The sequence below is a fragment of the Pteropus alecto genome, unplaced genomic scaffold (genome assembly GCF_000325575.1).
Source record: "Pteropus alecto unplaced genomic scaffold, ASM32557v1 scaffold94, whole genome shotgun sequence".
NCBI classification, from domain to species: Eukaryota; Metazoa; Chordata; class Mammalia; order Chiroptera; family Pteropodidae; genus Pteropus; species Pteropus alecto.
In genome coordinates, this window is record NW_006437736.1 from 2,767,019 (window position 1) to 2,787,620 (window position 20,602).

A 20,602-nucleotide genomic window follows, 5' to 3' on the forward strand; every position below is an offset into this window, starting at 1 on the left:
TCTGGACATAAGGGCAGGGGGGATATTGAGACTGTGGTTGGACGAGCCCCACTGATTCTGAATGCAACGAGGACTGTTTTACTGGTTGGATGACCCTTTGGGGCCCTCCTCGCTGGTTTGGCGGTACCACCCACTAGCACCTTAACTAGCAATGAGAAGAAAGCAGCAATGGGAATGAAGGGAATGAAAGCAAGTTCTTCTTCTGACACTGGAAAGTCTAGCTCGTAGTTCCTTAACCCCTACCTGTTAATATTTGCTAATTTACTCTTCCTGACAGCAAACCCACTCCACCAACCTCTGCCCTGCCGGCTGCGAGTATCAGATAAATGAGATGCCAATGGAATTTAAGCAGAGGTTCTGAAACAGAACTCAATAAGCCCTTTAACTTCTTGTGGCGTATGTAATGAAAAAATAAACGGAACTTGTCTTATCTCACTTACTGAGCACCCGCTCTGTACTTGCCTTAGTGACAGGGCCCTCTACTCTCAAAGTGTTCTCCTGGTGGAAAGAGCCATTGGGTGGCTACTATAATAAGTTGTGGTGAGGGCTGTCACAGAGATCTGTCCAAAGCATGGTGGAGCACAGAAGAGACATTGGCAGCCTTGCCTCGGGATGTCCGCAGGAAAGGCTCCACGGGGAAGCGGATGCTCGGCAGGGGTTTGGGGGAGAGAATTAGCCGTGTCAGGCCGAGAAAGGTGCAGATGCGCACATCTCCCAGCTAAATGTTTTTAATCTCAGCTTGTCACATGTAGGGGAAATGACCGGAGTAGAGGGTACATGAGCAGGAGTGTGAGAGATGATGCTGAACAAGAAGATAGAGAACAATCTATCAGGATGAGCTTTATGTAGCAAGGTATACAGGTAGAAATTGTGTCCTAGAGGCAGTGGGGACATAATTTATGGCACTTTTTAAACCATGGAGTCATGTGATGATATTTCCATGTTAGGATGCACATGTTGATAGTGAATTTAGAAGAGACTGGGTAGAAATGGTGGCAGGAGATTGAAGGCTGGGAAACAGCTCTAGATTGGGTGAAAAGGCATCTTATCCTTGAATATTGTACTTAGGGATGAGGTTCACGGAAAGGGCTTCGTAACTATTAAGTGAATGCATATATATTCCTGCCACGTCCTTGGCCCTTTAAGCTTCATTCTCATACATGTAACTTGTGTTTAAAAATAGAAGAGAAAAGATGACCTATTTTCCTTAAAACACAGAGGATGGAACCAGGCCCACATGATGTGTTTGAGCTGGCATCACGTAAAAGCAAGCCATCATCAACTGCATTTTATTCATCACATATTACAATGGCAAGAGTCCCAGCCACTTGCCCTGACCCATTTCATATCCCACATTCAAACTCCCAACCTATCTGCTCTCCGGCCTTGTGATTCCTCTAACTGCTTGTGATCTCCCTCCTTTTCCCCTTCTGCCCTCCTCATACCTCTTCTTCAGCCTTGACCTTCAGCCTTTGCTTGGCCACTCTTCACATTTGCTGTCAGCTCTGCTATCATCTCCACCATTTGGGGTTTGGCTTGTTCCGTGATGAGAGGAGCCCCCCTGGGTTCTCCCAGCCCTGCCAGCAGCCTCTGCCCAAATGTGCTTACACACAGATTTCAGCCTTTGCATTTCAGTAGGAATCAAGGGTTATTAATTAACCCAGGGTGGAACCTATTATGAAACAACCCAGAGAGCTGGAACAAACCAAAGGGACTTCTGAACTCACAGCAGGGAAAAATGCCTTTTAATTGGCTTGGATGACTTCACCGCAAAAATCTGTCTGGCTGTTATGCTAAACTGGAAACTAATCTATTAGATTGTCTCAGGAATCTCCCAGCCCACCCTGACCAGAATCTCCTGAGTAGGGGAGTGGGGCCGACACAGAAACAGGACTATGCTTTGAAATGGCTTCTTTTGGAACAGACCCAGTCTGGCTGCGTTTCCCTGGGAAAAGAAGGGAAGGCTGATATCTGAGAATGAGTGTGTATGTCCTGCAGTATCTGTCTTTACGTGAGCTTTTCCAAGGTACTACTCACTTTAGAAGAGAAGTCAGCCTAAGCTGAGCCTGCCTTGAACCACTTCTCTCAGGGAGTTTAGAAGGTGACAGGAGAGAATGTTCATGGATAGTGTTGTCATATAGATGACAGCTGTGCAGCCTGGACTCAGAAGGGATTAATGATAATAGCCAGTCTCTAATCACACACTTACTAAGTGCCAGACACATGCCAAGTACTTCGTATAGATTAGTTTTGGTAACCCTCATCACTGCTCTAACCCCCATGCCCCAGATGACGAAACTAAGGCTAGAGACGTCGTATGGCTTACCCAAGGCCATGCAGCATGTAAGTGGCAGAGCTGGAATTCACAGGCTAACTCTAGATGCTGTTTTTCCTGGGAAGGTGTATTCTACAGAAATAAAAAATGGAGAAGACTCGGTGATTTCCTTCTTATATGTAAAATGTTGACTTGTTGCATGGAACTTAAGCTTGGCCTACAAGGTCCTCAGTGAGCTAGCTTCCACTTACCTTTCCTACCTCATCCCCTCCATTGTCTACCTTAGGTTATAGTCTTAGCAAACTGCTGTGGTTCCCGTCTATCCTAAAACTGTCTGTATCCACACCTCCATGCCTTTGCTTATGTGAGTCTCTTCTTTCTCAAAATTTGTCATAAATTCTTCAAGGTTTAGTTTAGGCATAATTTCTATTCTGTTTCCTCTGACCACTAGATTTATCCAGGCAGAGCAAGGAGCCTCTTATCTCTACACCTCATGCATATTTCTACCATTACGCTTACCAGATTACCTTGAGATTACTAGTTTACCTGCCTGTCACTCCTTGTAGACTCTGGAATAACAGGGAACATGACAGTATCTAGATTCATCCTACAAATATTTATTGAGTACCTACTGTGTACTAGGTGCTAGGGCTACAGTGGTGATTAAAACCAGATGTCTTGACCAGATGGAACTTAGTCTAATGGGAGAGACAGATATTAATCACATAGTGTCTCTCCCCTGCCACACACACACACACCATATTACAGACTGTATTAGGATCTGTGAAAGACAGTGTTATAGTAGCATATGGTAGATAGGCTAGCACTAGGTACTTATTCAAGTACATAGTAGATGCTCCAAGTACCCAGATACATAATCTGTGCTCAGTAAATACTTATCAAAGTTATCAGAAGTAGGGCAAAATGAATACACTACAGAGAAAATATTGGATCTACTATAAGAAATTCCCAAGAATCAGACCTGCTCAGATATTCTTTTTCATGGTAAATACCACAGGTAAAGCACTGGTCTGACACCAAGGACACAGGTAAAGCAATGCTTGACATTAACATTTAGTGAACACAAATAGCCAACCACTGAGTTTAATATGTAAAAATTCATTGAATCCTCACTACAACCCCACCAAGTGAATACTGTTGGAACTGAGACTCAGACTGGTTAAGTGTCCCGTCCAGGGCCACACAGCTGGCAGATGGCAGAAGGCATAACTGAGACGTGAATGCTTCTCACTTTTCTGTAGAATTGGGGTTCATCACAGTGCACTTCCTTGCCCAAGGTTGTGTGCTGGTTATGGTAGAGCCAGACTACCTCCCACCCTTGTCTCTTCCTTCCAAAGTCTCAATTTGGGAATTCTCAGAGGAAGAACTTGGCAATGGCAAGAGGGCAGCGCTGGACAGGAAGCAGAACTGAATCCCATCAAGGTTGCATTTGGGGAGGTCTGAGTGCTCGTTAAAGGAAAGAAGGAAAAGCATTGAAAATCAGCTATGTGCCCTTCTTTGCTCTAAAGTTTCTCACATATTGCTACAGTTAGTCCTTCCACAACGGCTGAGGTGTAAGTCTCATTATCATTTAGATGAGGAAATCGAGGCCAGGTATGTAATTTGCACAGTTAGTGACAGAATTGTGATTGGACCTGTCTCATCCTGGTTCCAAAGCTCGTAGTTTTCCCTTTGACTCACCTTTTCCCCAGCCAGACCTGGAAAAAGGGTTTGCTTCCTCTGGCCTAAAGCAAGTTTTCAGATTGATTTTCTCGAAGGCCACAGACAGCCCATTCTGGGTTTTCTGACCTCCTTTTATCTGTGCTGCTGCAACCTTTCTTTGCTCCCTGAGCAATGACCCTAGGCTCCCCTCAGAGCTCACGAGTGAGTGCTCAGTCTGTTTAAGATGGAACTGAACCAGGGGAACCTCCCGCCCACCCTACCTCGGGGCCTACATTCTCTCCAGACAGGGAGGAGACAAGCAACCTCCAGCTATCAGGAAAAGCAAGGGAAACAAAGGGGTTGAACCTCCCAGGCTGGGCCAGCCAAGTGCCAGGAACCCCAATTTTGCATTCATTGGACAGAACCAGGTTTCGATCACTCATCTTATTTTCCTCGTACATCTGCTTTGGTCTCTTTCTGGCTCCCTTTGCTCTCCATGTCCAGGCTCCTCGATGTCTATGGGATGAAGGCCAATGTCATTAGGCAGCACCAGGCTGTTCGCATCCAGGCACCGCGTGGCTTTCTCACCACCTCTCTTTTATTCTCCCTGCTCAGTGGTCCTCCAAATGTCTTTGGAGGAGCCAAATAATTAACTTAGATGGTCTCTACAGTGGCTTTCTCTCTGGGTCTGTATCTCAGTTTCCAAAAATGTTATCTCTATGAATATCTAGCCCTCTGTCCCTCCTTCCTTCCTTCCTTCCTTCCTTCCTTCCTTCCTTCCTTCCTTCCTTCCTTCCTTCCTTCCTCTTCCTCCCTCCCTCCCTCCCTCCCTCCCTCCCTTCCATCCATCCATCCATACATCCATCCATCCATCTACCTGTTTATGCATTCACTCGTCTCCATAAAACCTAATTCTCTCCATACTCCTTTTTTTTTGGTTTGGTCTCTAATCAGTTCAGAATTAGGCTTCTTTCCCCTAAACACTTTCATGAAATTTAGTATTTCCTAATAGTAACAATAATAATGACCTTAAGTACTTGCTATATAAATACACACGTACACACACACACACACTCCACATATGCCTGATACTCTGCCAAAATTTTACTATATATAACTTCGCTTTATCCTCACAGTGGTCCTGTGAGTTATCTATTACTATTACAAGTGAAGAAATTAAGGCTCTGAGAGGTCTAGCAATGTAGCGTATAATTGGCAGAGCCAGGATTTGAACTCCTGGCTCCCAAGCAGCCCATATTCTATAAAACACCCCTGGAATACACATCTGCTATCGCTACCACCTTTTTCTGTGTGGCTTCTGGTTGCTTCTAATCCTTGCTTTAGCTGCCCTTTGCATACATTTTTTGGAAAATGACATTAAGATTCTGAAAGTAAACAAGCTTCTCACTAATTCTTATAACAGCTCTATAGTATTATATTTGTGTGAAGGAAAATTTTTGGTTACCTCAGAAGAAAGAAGAGAGATTTTAGGACAGTTCAGTGTGATGGACAGAGCTGTGCTTTGGGTCAGAAGAGCATGGGATCAAATCCTGGCTTTGTCCTTCATTACCTGTGGGACTGTGGGCGGGTGACTCAATGTTCTAAGCTTCAGTTTCTTTATTTGCAAAATGGAGATAGTAATAACCCCACTACTATGTTCATCATATTGGAAGAATTTGGTCCATTTTAGTTAAATCAGAGAGGATGCTAGATCTAGGCCGACTCATTTGTAAAAGGAGGAACTGGCAAACTCAGGGAGCATTTTCCACCAGCTAGCTCTCCCCTAGGCATGAGAGACACCACTGCTCAGTGAAACCCACTTTCCAGCCGAGCTTAGGTCAGCCTCACTATTCTGTACACAGCAACCAGAGCTGGCAGCAAGGTGAAGCCCACTGGGTGACCCCAAAGGAACTTTCAGTTTTCACATTCTATGGGTTTGATACGTGCCTACTTAAAAAGGGTGGTAAATTATGGATAAGGTGATTGGATTCTGGACAAATGAGCTCATTTGGTAAATGTATGATGGGAATGGAACCAAGACCCACCTACAGCAGGACTCTGAATTCTATTTCGGCATCTGTAACCTGAAGTTGTCTACTAGAGCAACTGGTTTCCAATCATGCTTCTTAGAGCTCTGCTGTTGCGCCAGGCTACCTGGGGTTGCAAACTGTTGAGCATCTTTGAAAAGAGAGAGTGAAGGAGAGGGAGAGGGAGGAGAGATCCTAACTCATCCCTTCTCTGTATCAGTAATTTCCAGCTGGGGCAGTTTTGCGTCTCAAGGGACATTTAGCAATGCCTGGAAACATTTTCAGTTGTTACAAGAGGGGAACGCTACTGACTCTAGGGGTAGAGGCCAGGGAAGCTAGTAGACATCCTACAATATGCAAGACGGCCTCCCAGAACAAAGAATCATCCAGCTCAAAATGTCAATGTGCCCAGTTTGAGAAGTGCTGTTCTAGACTGAAACAACTCGAAGACCTTTAGAGTGGGGATCCCCGTGGTACCCTAAAGATAGATGGTCATCTGGTTTATGATGATGTGGGTTCACAGACCACTCCAAAGAAACTTCACCTTCACTCTCCTTTAGTCATCACAGTGGCCTTGGGACAGGGACAGGGCAGGGGCCTTCAACTTCATTCCTACAGGCAAAGACACTGAGGCAGAAGTTTTTTGTCACTTCCCCAATAACCCACAGCTAGGAAGTTTCAAGAATGGAATTGAAACCTGGGTCAACCTTACCCCATGCTCAGGGATCTTCCCCACATACCCCACACCAGCAAGCATGTCCCCTGGCTCTGTACCCAATAGCCCATAGAGGCCCAGAGCCAGTTGAAATCCTGAAGGGCTGCACCAAGCCTGTTTTGGTACAGGTACCTGAGATTTTTTTAGTTGAGTATGGTAAGACACGCAGGCATGGAAAAAACTGTCATGAATGAAGGTCATTGTATTCACAGTCCCCTAAAAGCAGGAAGCATGGCATGCCATGTTTTGGAGGCCACATGGGGAAGCACCGTGGCCAGTCATGAGGTAGAGGGAACGAGAAGTGTGGCCTTTACTGTGATTTCTGGGGAAGGAGAGGGCAAGGCAGAGTAAGCAGGCTTAGGATCAGCTGATTCGAATAATTTCAGCAGGCTCTGGGGTAGAGGGGTCCTAGCTGTTCCTGATTGTCTGGTGTCTGGCCCTGGGGTGATTAGGGCAGGGGGATAGTGGCCTGGAGTGTGAGAGCCCAATAAGGGAGGTAGGTGGGAGTATGAATTCTGGATTGATTGACATACATTTGGCTAACTCTCTGAAAGGCAGTCACTCCATGATCAGCAAGGCCCCCAGATGTCAAAACATTAGAAATTAGAAAGCAAGACTTGGTAATAACCTGTCTAACTCCAAAGCTGCACTACACTGATGCTTTTTTATGGTTTTACAAAACAGGAAATTTGTTTCCAACTAAATCTTACATAAAACTCAACATTTAAAAAATAAAAATTACTGCTTTGTTTGATGCATAGCTGGAAGACCCGGAATCCTTTCTACCTCAAAAAAATAAAAATAAAAAAAAAAGTCCAAGGCCCCCGCTTAGACTTCCTCTTCAGAAGTAATTCTCCGCTGTAATTCTAGCACGACCTTCGGCCCTGCTGCTCCCCCTGCCTTGAGCTCTGCCACAGTTGGAAGGAGCCTAGTGGAGTAGTTAAGAGCGAAGACCCTGGAGCCCGGCTGCTTGTGTTTGCGTTCTTGGTCTATTACCTCCCAGCTATGTGACCTTGGGAAATATATTTAATCTCATCACACTCTAGTGCTCCCAGCTATAAAGTGGACATAATAATCATAGGATCTACCTTATGGGGTTACTGTCAGAATTCATTGAGTTAACACATGCACAGCCCTTAGAACAGTGCCTGGCTTCAAAAAACTATTAGAAGTTATAACTCATATAAATATAATTTATGTCATTAAATTATAACTATGCTGTACTATGATTATTATGTTGCCACTGGAACTATCGGTGGTATTCATACAGCTACCACATCTAAACCTTTATGACCAGTCTTGCTGTTAATATCATCACTACTTTTGTTTCTGCTTCTCCAAAGATTACAACCACGGCTTCTCCTACTGTTGTTTCTACTGGGATAACTTTTGCCACCACCACCACCGGGCATTGCTAGCACCAGGTGAAAATAGTGTCAGTTGGGTCCTTAGAGTCCAAGCACGTGTGAAGGTGCAGAAAAAGACAAAAGTCGTCACCGCTGGGCCACCGCTGACATGTTTGTCTTTTTTCTCTTGTTTCCTCTTTGCGCTTTCCTTGTTCCGGGTTTAGGAGAGGTTATCCACGAAGTCCCCAGGCATGTGGGGCCAGTATTGATGAGGTTGTGCGTGTGACTCCACATTTATGAGGTGTTTTCTCTGAGCCTGCAAGGTCAGAAATGACTCATTCCAGCTCTCTGGATGTGCAAGTGCCATTGTGAGTGAAGAATGTCATTGGCTCAGGAGCTCAGAGGGCCTGCCTGCTCCCCAGCATGGGCACGGAGGAACTGCCTTCCCTTTGCTCCTTGACACGTGAATGCATGATTGCAGGGGGGTCTTCTTCCCTTAACACTGACCCTATGGTCCCTATTTATTAGGTTCAGTCTGGCTCTGAGCCCTATCATGCTGTCTTAGAATTACTGTGGCCCATTGGGAAGAGAACGTCTAAGAAGAGAAATTCGGCTTTGGGAAACACGAGAGAAAAAGGAATCAGGGAAACAGCCCATTTGCAATGAGAAAAGTTTTGGGGCTTCACCTTTCCTGAGCCTAGCCTTAATTTAGAGGTATTTCACAGTGGACTTTTGAAGGGGTGACCGGTTCATACCAAGCTACCTTAAATGCTTAGAGCAAAACCCTACGGGGACTTGTAAATCAACCCCGGGAAGAGAAATTAGCTGTCTTGTCTCAGAGCTCCCAAACCCTGCTCCAAAATAAACACATAAGCTATGCTGGAGAGAAAGCACGGGCCTTTTTACTTCTTCATTTTGGGAACTCCATGTGTGCATTATTTTAAATAGGCGCCAGCACACGAGGCACGTTTAACAAGATTGAAAACAGATGGGGCCTTAGGGCGTTCAGTAGCTCTCAGAAACTAACATGGGAAGTGCTAAGCCATCCTGTGTCCAGGCAACGTTCATTTTCTTCTTGAAGCACAAGTCTGGCCAGGCCTTTCATTCCTAGGGAGCATGAGTCTGCTTCCTGCATCAGGTGTGTCAGCCAGGGGAAGGAAACATTTCCTTTCACTGCATTTACCCATGTTTGCATTTACTTAACCCTTTGGCAGCTTCGGAGAAAGGAGGATTGTGCTAGCTGTGGAGACCTCATGCTTTTGGAGCTTCAAGTATAAGCTTCAACTACCTTATTATAAATGGGATTATGATCCTCCACAACTCACATCTCTCCAGAGGCTCCTCATCTCACCCCAAGTAATAACCAGAGTCCTTCCTATGGCCATAGGCCCTTCATGGTTAGACTTTTCTTGCCTTCTTCCTGCCCCTGTCTTTCTTGGCTACTCTGACCCAGCCACATTGGCCTTCTCGCTATTCCTTAAAATCAAGCAGCAGAAAACAAGTGTTGGCGAGGATGTAGAAAAATTGGAAACGTTATGCATTGCTAGTAGGAATGTAAAACGGTATAGCCACTGTGGAAAACAGCATGGTGATCCGTCAAAATGTTAAACAGAATTAACACGTGACCCAGCAATCCCGCTTTTGCATACATACCCTGAAGAATTGAAAGCAGGGACTCAAACAGATGTCTCTAAGTCCAAGTTCACAGCAGCATTACTCACAAGAGCCAAAAGACAGAAGTAGCCCTAGTGTCCATCAACAGATGAATGGGTAAACAAAATGCGGTATGTCCATACTATGGAATATTATTGAGCTTGGGCTGGGGTGGAGAAATGAGGAGTTAGCATTTAATCGGTACAAAGTTTTTGTGGGGAGTGACCAAAAAGTTCTGGAGGTGGATGGTGGTGATGCTTGCACAACAACGTGAATGTACTTATAAGCTACTGAACGAAACACTTTGATTAAAATACTAAATTCTATCTTGTGTGTATTTTACCATAATGAAAACAAACTTTGAAAAACTCAGGTGAGCAGTCTGTCTCATGGCCTTTGCTCTTGCTGTTCCCTTTGCCCAGAACCTTCTTCCCCAGGTATCCGCACGGTTCATGCCCTTACTGTATTCAGGTTCTTTGCGCGAATATCACCTCCTCAGGGATGCTTGGCCACCCTCTCTGAAACGGCCCCCCCTCCCATACACACCTGTCAATCACTCTCTTCCATTCTACCTGCTTCATTTTCTTAATGACGTTTAGCACCTTGAGCGCTAAAACTGAAATATCCAGCAGCACTGAGCTGGAGCTAGAACTGCAGTTACAACAGCAGGGTCTCTGTGTCTGGAGTTCAAACCTGGCCATGTTTCTGCAGGTCCCAGCAGAAGGAAGTGGCTAGGTCCTCGTCTAGAGGTGCAGAACTCTCCCCTGGATGTGCAGATTGGATTAAATGGAGGGAAGGTAGGACACAGGGAGACAGCTGGGAGGCAGTTTTAGAAAGAGAAAGTCTACGCTGTGGGTAGCAGTGAGTGGAAAAGGAAAGTTGGATGCTTTTATCATCCCGACAACCCTGAAAATGGTTTCGGACCTTTAAAATGAAAAGAATAAAAGTGTGTCAAGGTAGAATAGAGCATTTTAATTTCTCAGAGCTTTGACAGATAAGATGTTCCTGTCATGACTTTATAACTTTCAATTTTCAAATTGGAAAAGCAAATCTACAGAAATTAAATTCCATCAGCCCTGTTTAAGCTCCTTTGGCGTCTCCCCGTACCTCACTTGGCAGGCAGGGTCATGCATGCTACATCTCTAGCCTCTCCTCACCCCAAGAGCTCCTCCTCCTGGAGCAGCAGCCATGGCCACCTTCACCTTCAGTTGCTGAAAAATAGACTTTGCTCCAATTTTCTCCAAGCTCCTGAACCCAATCCCAAGCCCCCAAACCCACCTGTGGTCCATCTGGAGAAATGTGGGGAGACTTTTGCACTTGGCTCGCTTAATCCTATAAGTGCACTTTTCTGAACATTCAGCAGAATGGTATTTAAACATGTGGAGGCCAGCTCGGCAATGAGAAGTAGATGTCAAGGGGACAGTAACCGTCATTCTTTTCTGTGCAGCAAAGCTGCGATCTTAAAAATCTCTGAACATTTGCCTGATCTGTTGCAGGGAGCAAAATTCATTTCTAGGTCTCTCAACCTTATAAAAGCTCCTGAGATGAGGAGAGATGAGGCTGTTATGGTCTCACCATTCTGTCCCCCTTGAACGTTCCTCCTCCCCGTCCCCTCCTCCCCCTCCTCCTTGTTTTCTTCAGTGAACACCCTTCCTGATCTCAGGACATTATCAAAAGCCCTTCCTTGCTCGAAGTTTCCTTGGTGGAGCAAAAAGGACAGTGGACGTTTTACTTTCTCAGGTGCTGTTTTTCTTGTGGGCACAACTCTCTTGGGAACCTGAGCAGGAAGGGGCAACTGTCAGGACAGCATTAGGGCGTGCCTGTGTAACCCCACCTGAACCCCTAAAAAGTGTACATCTGTGCTTTGGAGATATTCTATTAAGATATTCCTTAAAAATCAGAATGATGCATTTACTGGTAATTTTTCAAACCTGACTGCCTGACTTCTTACATTGTGATGGTGATGAAGATGACAATTATGATGATGAATGTTTGTTATCTTCATTGACGATGATGAAAATGATGATGTTGGTGATGAGGATGGTGATGGTGCTTAACATCTTATCATCCCATGCAGAATAAAATTCTTACCATGATCCAGTCCACCTTACCTTATCTCCTTCCACTCACCCCATCCCTAGCCCCGTTCCAACCCCACTGGCTTCCTCACTGTTCCCGGAACGCTGCACATATGCTCCAGCCTCAGGTCCTTTGTACTTTGTACTTGCTGAGTCTCTCTGCCTGGAAAGCACCGTTCCGCCCCACTTATTTGTATGGTTTGCCCCCTCCCTTTGTTCATATCACTGATCAAGTGCCATCTTTCTCTGACCCCCTAATTTGACATAACACTCACAGGCACTCTGTCTTCTTAAGGATGTTTTTCCTCTCCTGACATATTATTTATGGTGAATGATCCATCTCCCTCACTAGATACAGGTCCCATGAGAATGGGATTTTTGTCTATTACTGCTTGTGTCATCAGTTCCTATCCTTGGCATAGTAGCTGCTCAATAACAATTTGTTAAATGAATGAATTAATGCGTGGATACAGAGTCACACAGACGTGAGTTTAAGTTCTAGCTCTCTTGCTTAGTAGCTCTGTGATCTTGGCCAAGTCATTTGTTTTCTCTGCTCTTCAGTTTTTCTCATCAGCTAATGAGGATGCTAAAACCTACCTTTATATCAAGAGGTTATTGCAATGATCAAATTAAATAACATAACCATGATAGCTAACATTGATTACACATTTATTTTCACGTTAGCACCTTGCTAAGGGCTTTAAATGGATTGGTTCATTTAATGCTCACAGTTACCCTAGGAAGGCACGGTTCTTAGCTTCATTTTACAGATGAGGACTGAAACATAGGAAAGCTAATCAGCTTGCTCAAGTTGTGCAGCAAGTAAGGGGTAGAACTCCGATTCAGACTCATGTGGTCTGATTCTAAAAACCACTGTGTTATATCAAACACTTTGTAGACTGCAGATCACTATTGGTGATCTTTTTTTAATCATGTGATAACCTCTACCGAATTTTGGATATTCCGTTTCTTGAACATTTAGGACTGTAGGTTTTATTGTTTTATTTTTCCCATATTGTTATATTTATATCTGACATGTTTTATGTATTTATCCCTCTCTGCCTGCTACACACACACACACACACACACACACACACACACACACACACACACACACACACACACACACACACACACACACACACACACACACACACACATAGAGGAATATTGTGATTTTCTGATGATCAGAAGGTGCCTGTGCATCTGCCCTTGGTCACTGGTGCTGGGCATGGCAGCAGGTGGGTGGTTCTCCTGGGCAGCCCACCCTGACACAGTGGCCCGGGCCTTCACCGAGACACCAGGCGCTGCTCCTGAGCATCATTTCCTTGTCTGGAATGGGCCACTGAGTCTGCAGACTTTCAAAGCCTCTTTTGTCTGCAAGGTGAGTCTGAACTGGTGGAATAGATCTCAGCCCTGAGATGCCAGCCGAGGAAGTCACTGAGCCCACTGGGCCCTCAAAGCTAAAAACACGACCTGTGCCGGGAAATCTACGGGAAGCAGGTCTTGCTGACAGCAGGCCTTGGGCTACCTGCCAAGTATTTGCTAGCAGAGGGGCAGCTGGAAGGAGCTGAGTGGGGAAGGAGGGAAGGGCCTGCGGGCTGCACTGACAGACGCTGCAAACTGACATGGAGAGGACATGGGAAGATGTGAAAATGAGAGCGGCCACAGGCACAGGTGAAATCAGAGGCTTGGCTACGCAGCCCCGCAGCTGACCCATCTCTGAGCATTAGAACACGAGTCACCTCAAATAAGCTACTTGTTGCAGTGTGATGGGTACCAGCCTGGGTTCGGCTCCAAGCCGTCCAGGGTGTAATTTTGGGCAAGGTCACTCTGCCTCCCTGGGCCTCACCTTTGACATCTACAAAGTAGGCATTCGTTCATTCAGTGATATTACTGACCACCTGTGCTATATGCCAGGCACTAGTTTTGGTGCTGGAATAGAGAGCCGGGAGCAAAACAGACAAAATACCTGCCCCCACCCCCGGCCCTTCCATTCTAGGGAGAGAGACGGACAATTAAGCATTTAATTGGGAAGGATGTAAATATATATGTCAGATGGGGATGAGGGCTATGGGGGGAGATTAAACAAGGAAATGGGGCATTGAGTACAGTAGGTGCTTTGCAGGGAGGCGCCTCTGGGGGCGCCATGGAGCAGAGGCGTGAGTGGCCTGAGGAAGCAGGTCATGCTGCCAGCTCTGGGAAGCCCTTAGAGGCTGGGGGACTGGAGGCTGGAGCTTGTTCAGTGTGTTTGACAATGGAAAGGAAGCAGTGTGATGAGGGTGGAGTGAGTCGGAACTGGGGTGATGGGATGGTGGGAGGCGATGTCAAGGAGGTCATCAGACTCTAAATCACATGAGACATTATGGACCATGTAGGGCTTAGGTTTTCTATATTTAGTACTATATTTTAAATCATTGCTGCTGCTGTTTATCATTTTGATGAATCTCTTCGACAATATGAGACTCTGTGAAAGAACTTAAGACATGAGAAGATCATAGTACATGCAGAATGTTTATTTTTTAAAAGAAATTTGTCGATGACACAGTTTCATTCACAGGAGCAAACCTAACAGTCTGTTAGGGATTAGGGTGGAATTTTGATGATAACTTGCTAAAGGGCTCAGGAAGGCCCTAATCCTACCTTGACAATCACTACCACCACCCCTATTCCAGATTCCTAAAGTAGCTGAAAACACAAGGAGGAATCACAAATAAGAGTCTAAATACCATGAAATGTTAGCAGGTCTAGGTCCGCCACTCCCAGTGAAGGGTTCTCGGCTAAAGCTGCCCTGAATCCCTCCACTTAGGCCCCAGACCAAAGCAGTGCCATCTTCTACCCTCATTTTAAGTCAAAATCTCATTTGTGGATGTTACTTACTAAATATGTGACTCTTAAAGAGTCCCAACATACAGCAAACAATTATGAAAAGAGAGAGCAGGACATCTGGGCCTTCTGGGAATCAGAGTTTTTGCTGCCAACTCCTGGAAGAGAATGGCGGAGAGAAAGATGGATGCTGGAGTTAGCTTCTTCGAGGAGCTGCAAGGCAGGAAGGAGGAAGTTAATAGGATGACCATCCAGATCAGCAGACACTCAGCTACAGAGAAGCAGAACACAGAAGCCAGAATCACATGTGGTTGCCTAGCTTTTCAACCCAGCAATGCCTCTGCCTGCTGTTAAATGTAGCACTGTGATGTCCTGATCTTTGGCTAACAATTCCTATTTATAAGGTGTAGTAATGAAGGTTATAGAGTAAGGCAGAGGGTCATAATTTGTCCTAGCATTAGAAACTGGGCTGAGAGTGTGAGAGGCTGCCTACCTTCTGTCAACTCAGTGTCTGTCTGTCTGTCTGTCTGTCTTTCTCCTCCTACAAAATATATGGCATGCCTAAGGCCTTGGAAAGGGGCACACTCAAAGGGTTTAAGGGTACAGTTTGAACCTGATAGGTCTTTGGTAACTGACAGGAATGTCCAGTATTTTATCAGCCACCCTTGGATTCCAGAATAGTCTGTCTGCCAGCATCTTGCCTTTCTCAGGAATTCTGGGCAATGTCTCTTTGTGCTGAAATTCTCCTTTAGTCGGGCTTCATGGTCAAGGCTGATAGCTGCTACCTTCACATTCCCACACGTTTTTGGTTTCTTGAGTACATTCCATTCAGTCATCCAATTCCAAGTCTCAATTTCCTTTTCTTTCCCATTGATCTCTTGGTCTAATAGCATCCTTCAGCTTATTATAATAATGATGATTGCAATCACCATTTTCCATTCTGTCATCAACATCATTATCATCATAAATGTAGTTATTAGTAATGAAACATGAATCTCTCTATGCTTTAGTAATATTATCTGCTTAGCCTCGCATACTTGCCAGGTGCCAGTTCCAGTGAGAATGCACTGAAGGGCCCTGCAGGAAACTGAATGCATTCCATCTTGTCCGTGTATATGTGTGTGTGTGTGTGTGCACGTGTGTGTATACATGTGCATGCATGTGTGTTTTCTTTGAACTGGACATGTGTTTAATTATAAACAGGTGTTTATGTCTTCTTCTGACCTAGGAGGCTATAGAAGAGATTTTGTTAGTGGATGTGATTCCAACCATATCTAGCACTGATAACAGAGCCTGGAACTTAGAAAATGCTGCATAAATATTTGTGGTTAAATAATTACTGCTTTCCTCTGCAGCCTTTCGTATTTCCCAATGGCTTCCCTAAGATATCTATACCCTAATCCCTGGAACCTATGAAAATGATACTCAAAAGGGATTTGCAGATATGATTATGATTGTGGCCATTTTTAAAAAAAATATTTCTTTATATTCCTTTCTCTTCTTCTCCTGGGACTTCAATTCCACATATATCAGACTGCTTAATATTGTCCCATAGCTCACCGAGGTGTGTGTGTAGTGAGGGGGTTAAAAATTTTGTTCTTGGGCTTTGTTTTGTATAGTTTGTATTGCATTCTCTTCAAGTTCATTACTATTCTCTACTGCAATGTCTAATCGGTTAATTCCAAACAGTGCATTTTCAATTTAAGATATTATATTTTTATCTCTAGAACTTTTATTTTTCCATGTTAAAAATTTCCCATTTCTCTCATTATGTTAGTGCTTTTTCCTCTACATTCTTGAGAATGCAGAACCTATTTATAATAGTTGTTTTAACTTCCATTTTTGCTCTTCCCATCATGTCTCATATTTCTGGATCTGTTCTTATTGATTGATTTCTCTTGATTATGGGTCATATTTTTGTGCTTCCTCGAAAGCCTGGTAATTATGATCAAATGCCACAAATTTTACTTTGTAAATTTTATATGTCAGGTGCTGGATTTTGTTGTATTTCTTTAAATAGTGTTGTACTTTGTTCTGGGACGCAGTTAAGTTGCTTAGAATAAGCTTGATACCTTGAGGGCATACTTTTAAGCTTCTCTTAGGACAGAACTAGATAGAGTGATTAATCATCCCAGTATGCCTGGGACTAAGGAGGTTCCCAGGACATAAGACCTTCATTTAAATACTGGGGCTGTGTGGGTTCTGGAGGGTTTTGAGTCTACTGTTTTTCGATGGTGCTTTCTCTGGCTTTGAGAAGTTTTCTTTCATGCATGCTCAGATCAGTACTCAGCCAAAGACTTGCAGATCTCCCTGGAGGCCTTTTTCTGTGCAGTCCCCTCTTTTCCTGTGTTCTGTCCTGCAAATTCTAGCTGCCTTGACCTCTCTGAGCTCTAGACTCTGAGTCTTCAGCTCAGTGAGACTGCTGAGCTCTGTTGGCATTCTCCCCTGTTGCTCCGCTGCCTGGAAATTGCATCCAGGCAGTCAGCGAGGGCAATTATAGGGATAGTTTCATTTATTTCCTTTTTGCCAGGATCATAGTCCTGCCATAGTCCTGCCTGTTGTCCACTGTCTGAAAACTGTTACTTAATATGTTTTGTCTGGTTTTCTAGTTGTTTAAGATGGGAGTGTAAATATGGCCCCTGTTACTTCATTGTAGCCATAAGCAGATATAAGCAGATATAATTTATATATAATTTATATATATAATTTATACTTCTATATATTTTTTAAATTTATGTTACAAATATTTGAAGAGGTTGCTCTTTTTTCATTACACCATTTTTTTTGTACATTCAGTTTACCCTTATGAAGACAATGAAATATTTGAAAATGATAATGGCAACTATTTAGAGATAGTCCTTCTTGTCTCAGCCCCGTGCTAGGTGTTTCATATACATTTTCCTGAATCTTTAAAAAACTTTTAAAGGTAGATATTATTGATATTATTATCTTTATTTTAGAGATGGCAAAACAGATTCAAAGCAGTTAATAACTTGACCAAATTCATTAGCTAGTATCTTGCCCAGCTTATATCTGAATGCAGTCTGTCTGAATACTCATTTATCCACACCACAAGGCTTAATGTATAGTATTAATAAAGACAACACATAAGAAAAATGTTTGGGCTAAAAGGTTTTTGGGTTCAAAAGGTTAATTTATGCAGAAAACTTAAGTGACTTATGATAATGTTTTACGATACAGGTGAATGGCCAATGTGTGTGTGTGTGTGTGTGTGTGTGTGTGTGAGCACACACTAGAGAGAATGTGTGTTTGTGTATATATACATATATATATTTGCATATATTAGGCATATATATGTGTGTTAGGTGGAGTGAGTAAAGGAGCTTACCTAACCATATTGACTTTCTTTGAACCCTGACTCCTTTGCCTACAATACCAAAATTGCATTTCATTTCCTAATTTATTGTATTAGTTTCTGAGGACTGTTGTAACAAATTACTACAAACTTGGTGGCTTAAAATGACATGAATTTATTCTCTCCCAGTTCTGGCGGCTGGACATCTGAATCAAGGTGCCGGCAGGTCTGCACCCTCTCTAAAGGCTCTAGGGGAGGGTCCTTCCTTGCCTCTTCCAGCTCCTAGTGAGTCCTGGAGTCCTCAGCTTTTGGAAGTGTAACTCTAGTCTCTGCCTCTGTCTTCACATGGCCTTCTTTCCTGGGTCTCTCTCTCCCCTTTTCTTCTTCATAGGGACTTCTTGCTGGATCTAGGGCCCACCTTAGTCCAGGATGATCTCATCTCGAGATCCTTAATTACATCTGCAAAGACTCTATTTCCAAAAATAGTCACATGTTCAAGAATCACCAGTTAGGATGTGGACTGTTTTTTTTTTAAGAAGATACAGTTCAACCCACTACAGTTTCTGTGAGAGCTCTGAAAATTGACTGCTCTTGAAGATTCTACCAGGAAGGCCATCATGCTGTCTTGATGGAGAAGTGGCTGAGATCCCTGTGTTCATTTCCATGATGGTTGAGGTTTCTAGAATGTTAAATATAGAAGAGGACTCTTCTTTTGCTCTACCCAGCAGAGACTTGCTACCCTACAACCCAGGCATTGACCTCCTGTGATTACCCATAAACCATAACTGGGAAATAAATCTAGATACCCCGATCTGACCTGGAAGAACTTGTAACTTGGATATCTAAGCCTCAGTGTGCCTTTTATCCAGGTAACTTTCTTTCCATTTGGGCAGTACGACAGCCCCTGGGCCTTTGCCATGTCTTGGGCAAAAATTCTATCATGCAAGATTCACCTCCTTTCTTTATATATTTGTTGCCCAACTATCCTGTGTTGCAACTTTCTGCTAACTTCTTTTTCTCCATAAACATAAGCAACAACTTACTTTTCTTGCTAATGCTTCTTTGTAATCTTGCCAGTGCAGTATCTTAAACATGATGGGACTGCATTTTTAAGGCATTAGACTTAATAATTAGGTCATTACCACTATTTACTAACCTACACTCATTAACAGGGCTCTTTGCTTTTCACCTTATTAAAGCATAATGAGGTTATTAATTAAAGCAAGAGACATAAGCACTCTGGGTTTACTTTAAGGCCATCTGGGGAGATGGTTAGGTCTTTGGTCGTAATTTCTGTTAAATGTTTCCAAGGGGATACATTTAAGTCACCATGAAATGATATTTCCCTTCAATGTAAACTTGTTTTTCTGTTTAAATGGGTTATTTTTAGGTTCCCCAAATTCCCAGTTGTAATCCACCTAATGCCTTAATTCAGCTAAACAGTGGGAGCAGTGGGGGGCAGCAATTAAAAGTACAGGCTGGAGCCAGACTGCCTGGGTTTAAATCCTGGCCCTGCTTCTTACTATGTGACATTGTGCAAGTTATTCCATCTCCCAATCTGCCTTGTTTCTTTATTTTTTTTAATCTGGTCAAGTGTTAATTAAAAGAATTGCATACATGAAAACTGCTTAGGACAGTATCTGGCACACAGTGAGTATTTTATATATGTGAGCAGTTCTTTATTAAATCCAAAGAAATAGCTTTCGGTGTCTACTGTGTATTAGGCACAGTTTGGTACTCTGCACTTTCTAGGATGGAGTTACACGTTGAATTGTGTCTCCCCAAAATTCATATATTGGAGTTCTAACCCCTAGTACCTCAGAATGAAGTGATCTTATTTAGAGATACATTTTTTTTCAGAGATAATCAAGTTAAAATGAGGTCATGGGGTGGGCCCTAATCCAGTATGACCAATGTCCTGATAAAAAAGAGGAACTTGGATAGAGACACACATAGAGGGAAGACAACGTGATAAAACATGGGGAGAAGGTGTCTGTCTACAAGCCAAGGAAAGAGGCCTGGAACAGATCCTCCCCCTCAGCTCTCAGAAGGAACTAACTCTACCAACACCTTGCTTTTGACTTCTAACTTCCAGAACTGTGAGAAAAGAAATTTCTACTGTTTCAGCCACCTAGTGGTGGTAATTTGTTACAGCATCCCTTAGAAACTCATACGGATGGATGGTTCTAACATCAAATTATTATTGTCAGAGGGAGTATATAATTTGGCAGGGGGGATGTATTCCATAGGATTCTGGTCATAAGCAACAAAAATTCGCTAAATCTCATTTAAACAAATAATAAAACAAAGATGAACTTATAAGGATACAGAGGCATTTCATAAAATCTAAGGGCAGGATTGCAGCTGGCACATAAACATCAAAAGTACTCTCATCTCTTGCTTCTGCTCCTCTGTGGTGACTCTTGCCCCACCCGCACTTTCTTTTTCTCTCTCTCTCCACCCTGGTTTTCTGTGCTTGCTTCCCCAATCCAGATGAACACATGGTCCCCAGTTGCACCCAGGTTTGTGTATAAAAGAAACAGCTCCCTAGAAAGAAGCTGCATTAATTGCTCAGCAGATTCTAATTCTAATGGAAGGGCATCTTATTCCTCTACCCTGGGCCAGTTGCCAACCCCAGCTTTGAGCAGGGGAACAGCATTTTACTGCACAGACATAGTGCTTCTGCTGCAACCATGTGGAAAGA

The 20,602-nt window shown here is 43.7% G+C and overlaps 1 protein-coding gene across 2 annotated transcripts in view; it reads left to right on the plus strand.

Annotated features, from left to right (window-relative positions):
- Positions 1 to 20,602, plus strand: part of SYN3 (synapsin III) — a 420,224-nt gene that overhangs the window by 59,985 nt on the left and 339,637 nt on the right. The window lies entirely within an intron of this gene.